We start from the raw sequence: 7,538 nt of genomic DNA, 5'->3' as shown, positions 1-7,538 counted from the left end.
CATTGATGAGTTAAAGTTAATTATAAGCTTTGTTATTGTTTTATACTTTTACTTTTTATTGGCATATTGAAAGGAATATTAAATATATATTTACAGAAGTTTTTATATTACACTGGAAGCTTTGTTTTTAAAGCAGTGAAAAGAACTTGGGTATGATTAAAATATAACATTCATGGGCAAACTTTTGCTGAAGTTTGCTCTGTTCTTAAGTTTTGTATTTCAAAGATCACATTGCCTCAAAAGAAATAAACAATAATAGAAATGAAAAAGGGGAAAACCAGGAATGGAGATGTTCTACCTAAATCTTCTAAATGTATATTATATCTGTTTCAATTCTGTTGTTTCAGCCCTTTGGGGAAAATCACAAAACATAATGAGGAGAGCCCCCCCAAGGCATAGAAATAACTGGTACTCACTAATTTTGTTTAGTATATCTGAAACTTGGCGGCACCTATACTTTTACACTATACTGCTTCCCTTTACTTGAATCAAAGATTAATCATAGCATTCATCATAAAAGTCAGCCCTCATGTCTCACCAATTTTATGCTATTTAACAAGTGTTATAGAACTACACTGGAAGCCAGAAGACCTGTATGCTAATCTGGTCTCTTTCTTACTAGCTATGTAACTTAAAGCAAGCAACATAAACACTCAACCTCAGCTTTCCCAACTGTAAGATGAGAGTGATAGTTGTTTTACCTTTCCTATGGGCACTTAAAGATATTTTTATTTTTATTTATTTACTTGTGAGAAAGAGGTAAAGGGAGAGAGAGAGGGAGAGATAGAAATGGGCACACCAGGGCCTATGACTGCTGCAAATGAACTCAGTTGCATGTGTCACCTTGTGCATTTGGCTTATGTGGGTTCTGAGGACTTGTGCCTGGGTCCTTTGGCTTTGCAGGCAAGTGCCTTAACCACTAAGCCCTCTTATGGGCATTTTTGAAACTCAAATGAGAGCAAAAACATTATATTTTTAGCTTAAAATACATAGTAAGCTGTCATCTAAAAGTATTTAGAGAGGGTTTTGTTAAATATACTAATTTGTATTTACTACACCAATTCCCAATTTTGAAGGAATTAAAACAAAATATGACCACAGTAAAATTCTATTTTATATAAAAGAATCAAGTTGTTTATTTATTTCTCCTTCAAGACTTTTGCCTGTGTTAGCATTTCCACTCACATGACCCCTCATCCCACACAGAAACATACAATAAAGCTTTCAATCACCTGAAAACCCAGGCCAGTAGGCTTTGCATGCAAATACCTTTAACTGCTGAGCCAACATCCCAGCCTCTCACTTTTCTGCAGTTGTTTATATTTTTATTTTTGCTTATGTTTAAATGTTGTTATTTATATGCTTGATAAAGAGGTATGCAAAGAGAGGGGGAATATGGGCACTCCAATAATTTCTGCTACTGCAAATGAATTTCAGATGTCTGTGCCACCTTATACATCTGGCTTCACATGGGCCATCAGGCTTTGCAAGCAAGCACCTTAAACTGCTGATCCATCTCTCCAGCCCAAAGCAGTAAATAAAAAGAAATCAAACAACCCAGCTTATAAATAAATTAGTGAAATAGATAGACAGTTCTCAAATGAAATACAAATGGCCAATAAGTGTATGAAAAATGTTCAACTTCACTAGCCATCAAAGAAATGCAAATAAAAAGTACACTGAAATTTGATCTTATTGCAGTAGTCATTAAGAAAAAGTAACAGGGCTGGAGAGATGGCTTAGCACTTAAGGCACCTTCCTGCAAAGCCTAAGGACCCTGGTTCGATTCTCGAGGACCTACATGAGACAGATGCACATGATAGAGCATTCATCTGGAGTTTATTTGCAGTGGCTACAGGCCCTGGTGCACCCATTCTCTCTCTCTCTCTCTCTCTCTCTCTCTCTCTCTCTCTATCTGTCTCTCATAAATAAATAAAATCTTAAAAAAAAGAGAAAGGAAACAACAAGCCTGGTGTGGTGGCACACGCCTTTAATCCTAGCATTCAGGAGGCAGAGGTAGGAAGATCACTGTGAGTTTGAGGCCACCCTGAGACTACATAGTTAATTCAAGGTCAGCCTGGACCAGAGTGCGACCCTACCTCGAAAAACCAAAAAAAAGTGGGGGAAGGTAACAAATGTTGGTGAGGACTGGGACAAAAGGAAAACTTTATATACTGCTAGTGTGAATGTAAACTGTTATTACTATCAGTATCTCAGTATGTAGGTTTCATACAAAACCAACAATATATATTCCATATTACCCAGCTATATCACTCTTGGGTTCTTACCCAAATGAACTTAAATCAACATATCATAGAGATACTTGCACATTAATGTTTATTGCAGCACTATTTGTTATAAATAGATCATTTCCAACAGTGGAGGAACTGATAAGGAAAATATGGTTTATATACACAATGGAATTATTTGAAGCCACAAAGAATAATGAAGATGGGTTGGAGAGATGGCTTAGCATTTAAGACGCTTGACTTTGAAACCTAAGGACCCAGGTTCAATTCCCCAGAACTCACATAAGCTATATGCACATGGTGGCACATGTGTCAGGAGTTCATTTGCAGTGGCTAGAGGCCCTGGCATGCCCATTCTCTTTCTCTCTCTCTCTCTCTCTCTCTCTCTCTCTCTCTCTCTCTCTCTCTCTCATAAATATAAATAAATAAAAATAAAACAAGTTTTAAAAAGATACCATCTTTAAAAAAGAAGAATGAAGATACATCATTTGCAGAAAGATGGATGCAACTGGAGAAAATCATATTGAGTTCAGCTAATATCAGAAAGATAAAATCTTTTTTCATATTTGTGGTTCCTAGACTTTATGTAAAAACATAAAGTCATACATAGATATATAAGTATGACATAGAATTAAAACTGTCTAGGGGAATAAAGGGGATCAATAAAAGAGGAACTAGTGAGAAAAGATAGTGTGAGGATATGGAGGGAATACATTTAAAATACATTACATATACATGAATAATTAACAAATTAAACCAAATTTAAAAAATGAGAAAATATGAATATCCATAAATTATGGTAAGAAACAATTCTGATTTACTCTTACCTATCTGTCCATTGTTATCTTAAGTACTTTGCTAATTTGGAGCAATATGTATGTATGTGTATATGTATATATGTATATATATATATATATATATATATATATATATATATATACACATAATTTTTCTTTGTTCTTTTTTCCCCCAAAGCTATGTAAGAAGAATTACATAGTTAAAATCCTGGCACTGTAATTAAAGCTTCCTGGAATCATGGGCTTTTTCTATGTAAGGGTGGGTCTGCCTCCATAATTTTTTTTATCCTGTTCTTTTTTTTTTTTTAATTTTTTTATTTATTTATTTGAGAGCGACAGACACCGAGAGAAAGACAGATAGAGGGAGAGAGAGAGAATGGGCGTGCCAGGGCTTCCAGCCTCTGCAAACGAACTCCAGACGCGTGCGCCCCCTTGTGCATCTGGCTAACGTGGGACCTGGGGAACTGAGCCTCGAACCGGGGTCCTTAGGCTTCACAGGCAAGCGCTTAACCACTAAGCCATCTCTCCAGCCCTATCCTGTTCTTATTATGGAATTTTTTTCTCCTTCAATCATGAATTTTTTTTTTTCTGAGTATAGTAGTCTGGACTGACAGCTGTCGTCTTTCAGGACTTGAAATACATCATTCCAAGCCCTTCTGGCCTTTAAAATTTCTGTTAGGAATTCAGCTATTTTTCTGATGGCCCTGCCTTTATATGTGACTTTGTGTTTCTCTCTTGCAATGTTCAAAACACATTATCTGTTCAGTATATTTAACGATTTAACTACATTATGATGTGAGCAGTTTCTTTTTTGGCCTTTCATATTTAGTGTTCTAAATACCTCTGAATAGACCTCATATTCTCTGTATTTTGGATGTGTTTTACTATAAATTTACTGAAAATGTTCTCTGTCCCTTTGGCATGGAATTCTTCTATACCCATAATTAATATGTTTGGTCTTTTTATGATGTCCCAAAGATCACATAGGTTCAATTCATACATTTTTATTAATTCATCTTTATCATCAATTCTTATGCCTTGCTTTAAACCATGATGTTCTAGAACTAGGGATTGAACATAAGAAAATTGAAGGGTTACAACTCAGCCTATTATAGTGAATATCTAATTTCCTCCCTAGTACAGTCTTCTAGGAGGGGTTACATAGCAAATACCATAGGTAGTACCAGCTGTAGAGATAAATATATGGCTGCTTTAAATTGAGAAATAAATGAAGTACAGTACACGGTAAGAAAAAGATAAAAGTACTGGCTATTTATAAATATTATCTTTTCAAGAAGAAGAAAATTCCATTAAAATAAACATTTTATTAATATACTTTCTACACTGAGAAGAGCTCATCTAATCCTAGTAGGAATTCAACCCTGAAAAAGTCTTTTGTCTTATCAGAGTCGTAAGTTGACAAAACTAGGAGGTAAATTGGAATAAAAGTTACTCATTCACTTAGTTTCACACAGGGAAAAAGCAGAGGTCACAAGATGTAAAGAGACCTAAATATCACATGACAATCTGTCAGAAATCTAGTACTATAATGCAAGTTTTCCCTGTCTTATTTCAAAGATTCTACAATTAGACTACACAATTTCTCATGTTAAGTAGTAGTTTTTAATATTTATTTGTTTGTTTGTTTGTTTTAGAAAGAGAGAGAGAGAGAAAGAATCAGAGAGAGAGAATGGGCATATCAAGGTCTTTAGTCACTGCAAAGGTACTACTGCAAAGGTACTACAGATGCAGGCACCACCTTGTGCATCTGACCTAACATGGATACTGAGGGATTACACCTGGGTCCTTTGGCTTTGCCAGCAAGTACCTTAACCACTAAGCCATCTCTCCAGCCCAAGTAGTCATTTTTGATATTTATGCAGTAAGATCCCTCTGTGCCAGCTTCTTCTAAATAATGGTGGGACAGTTCATCTTCTCCCTTCCAGAGGCCCTATACTTGCCTTTGTTCCCTAAAGATCATCATTTCTTTAAAAAAAAAATATGCCCATCATAGTGATATATGCCTTTAAACCCATCACTCAAAAGGCCAAGGTAGGAGGGTCTCTGTGAGTTTGAGGCCAGCCTGAGACTACATAGTTCCTTTGGATTCCACAGTATGATATATCCTCAAGAACTGGGATAATTTGGATCCTGGCATTCTAAAAAAAAAAAAAAAAGAGGTTATTGTTTTATTGTAACACCACATGACCTCAATATGAGACCATTTTGTAACTCTTTCTAGCTTGTTAAAATTATCTGAAGTGCCTGATGTTCAAAACTTCATTGCCCTTTAATAGTATAAGAGGTTGTATTGGTCAGGTTTTCTCTAGAGGAACACAAATAAGAGAAAGAATATATTATAAAGCAGATTTATTAGTGTGGCTTATACAATACAAGCTGGGCAGTGCAACAATGGTTGTCATTTCAACTTGGTGGAGAGGCTGAGAGCCTAATAGTTGCTCAATTCTTGAGATAGAATGTCTCAGTAGTCCCAATCTGAGGCTTCTGATGCTGAAGGCTTGGAGGATGCCTGGAGAATCATAAGTCATGAGTCCACATGTGAAGGCTAAAGAAGTTGGGTGCTAATGTTCATAAAGTGTAGCAGCAACACCACAGATTAACTCACCAATGAGCTACAAGGGCAGCCAGGCCAAAAGACGTCACCTTTTCTTGGAACCTCATTATATAGGAATTTCTGCCCACTCTGATATCAGTCCATTCTCCCACAATTAAGGCTTTGATGAACCACCCTTACAGAACTATACAGTTATCATTATTTGCAGATGACATGATTCTATACACAAGGGACCCTAAAGACTGTACTAGCAAACTGTTAGAGCTGATCAAAACCTACAGCCATGTAGCAGGATACAAAATAAATACACAGAAATCAGTAGCCTTCATACATGCTAACAACAAACACAGAGAATGAAAGCAAAGAATCACTCCCATTCACAATTGCATCAAAAAAAAATAATGTACCTTGGAATAAACCTAACCAAGGAAGTAAAGAATCTCTACAATGAGAACTTTAAAACACTCAAGTGAGTAATTGCAGAAGACACTAGAAAGTGAAGAAACATCCTTTGTTCCTGGATTGAAAGAATCAATATTGTGAAAATGGCAATCTTACCAAAAGCAATCTACACATTTAATGTAATCCCTATCAAAATTCCCAAAGGCATTCTTCATGGAAATAGAAAAAACAATCCAAAAATTCATTTGGAATCACAAAAAGCCTCGAATATCTAAAATAATACTGAGCAACAAAAAAGAGGCTGGTGGTATCACCATACCTGATTTTAACCTATACTACAGAGCCATAGTAACAAAAACAGCCTGGTACTAGCACAAAAACAGACATGTAGATCAGTGGAACAGAATAGAGGGCCCTGATGTAAGCCCAGGTAGCTATAGCCACCTGATATTCGATAAAAATGCCAAAAATATTCATTGGAGAAGAGACAGCCTCTTCAGCAAATGGTGTTTTGAAAACTGGATATATATCTGTAGAAAGATGAAAATAGATTATTCTCTCTCTCCATGCACAAGAATTAAGTCCAAATGGATTAAAGACCTTAACATCAGACCGGAAACTCTGAAATTGCTAGAGGAAAAAGTAGGGGAAACCCTTCAACATGTTGGTCTTGGCAAAGACTTTCTGAATACAACCCCAATTGCTCAGGCAATAAAACCACAGATTAACCACTGGGACCTCATGAAGTTACAAAGATTTTGCACCGCAAAGGACACAGTGAAAGAAGCAAATAGGCATCCTACAGAATGGGAAAAAATCTTCGCTTGCTATATATGTGATAGAGGATTAATATCTAGGATATACAAAGAACTCAAAAAGTTAAATAATAAGGAATCTAACAAGCCAATCAAAAAATGGGCTATGAGCCGGGCGTGGTGGCGCACGCCTTTAATCCCAGCACTCGGGAGGCAGAGGTAGGCGGATTGCCGTGTGTTCAAGGCCACACTGAGACTCGATAGTGAAGTCCAGGTCAGCCTGGGCTAGAGTGAGACCCTACCTCGGGGAAAAAAAAAATGGGCTATGGAGCTAAATAGAGAGTTCTCAAAGGAAGAAATACAAATGGCATATAAGCATCTAAAAAAATGTTCTATGACACTAGTTATCAGGGAAATGCAGATTAAAACTACATTGAGATTCCATCTCACTCCTGTCAGATTGGCCACCATCATGAAAACAAATGATCATAATTGTTGGCGGGGATGTGGAAAAAGAGGAACCCTCCTACACTTCTGGTGGGAATGCAATCTGGTCCAGCCATTGTGGAAATCAGTGTGGAGGTTCCTAAAACAGCTAAAGATTGATCTTCCATATGACCCAGCTATAGCACTCCTAGGCATATATCCGAAGGAATCATCCCATTTCCTTAGAAGTATGTGCTCACCCATGTTTATTGCTGCTCAATCTATAATAGCTGGGAAATGGAACCAGCCTAGATGTCCCTCAACAGATGAGTGG

The sequence above is a fragment of the Jaculus jaculus genome, chromosome X, assembly GCF_020740685.1.
Source record: "Jaculus jaculus isolate mJacJac1 chromosome X, mJacJac1.mat.Y.cur, whole genome shotgun sequence".
Lineage (NCBI taxonomy): Eukaryota > Metazoa > Chordata > Mammalia > Rodentia > Dipodidae > Jaculus > Jaculus jaculus.
This window is presented reverse-complemented; position numbering follows the sequence as displayed.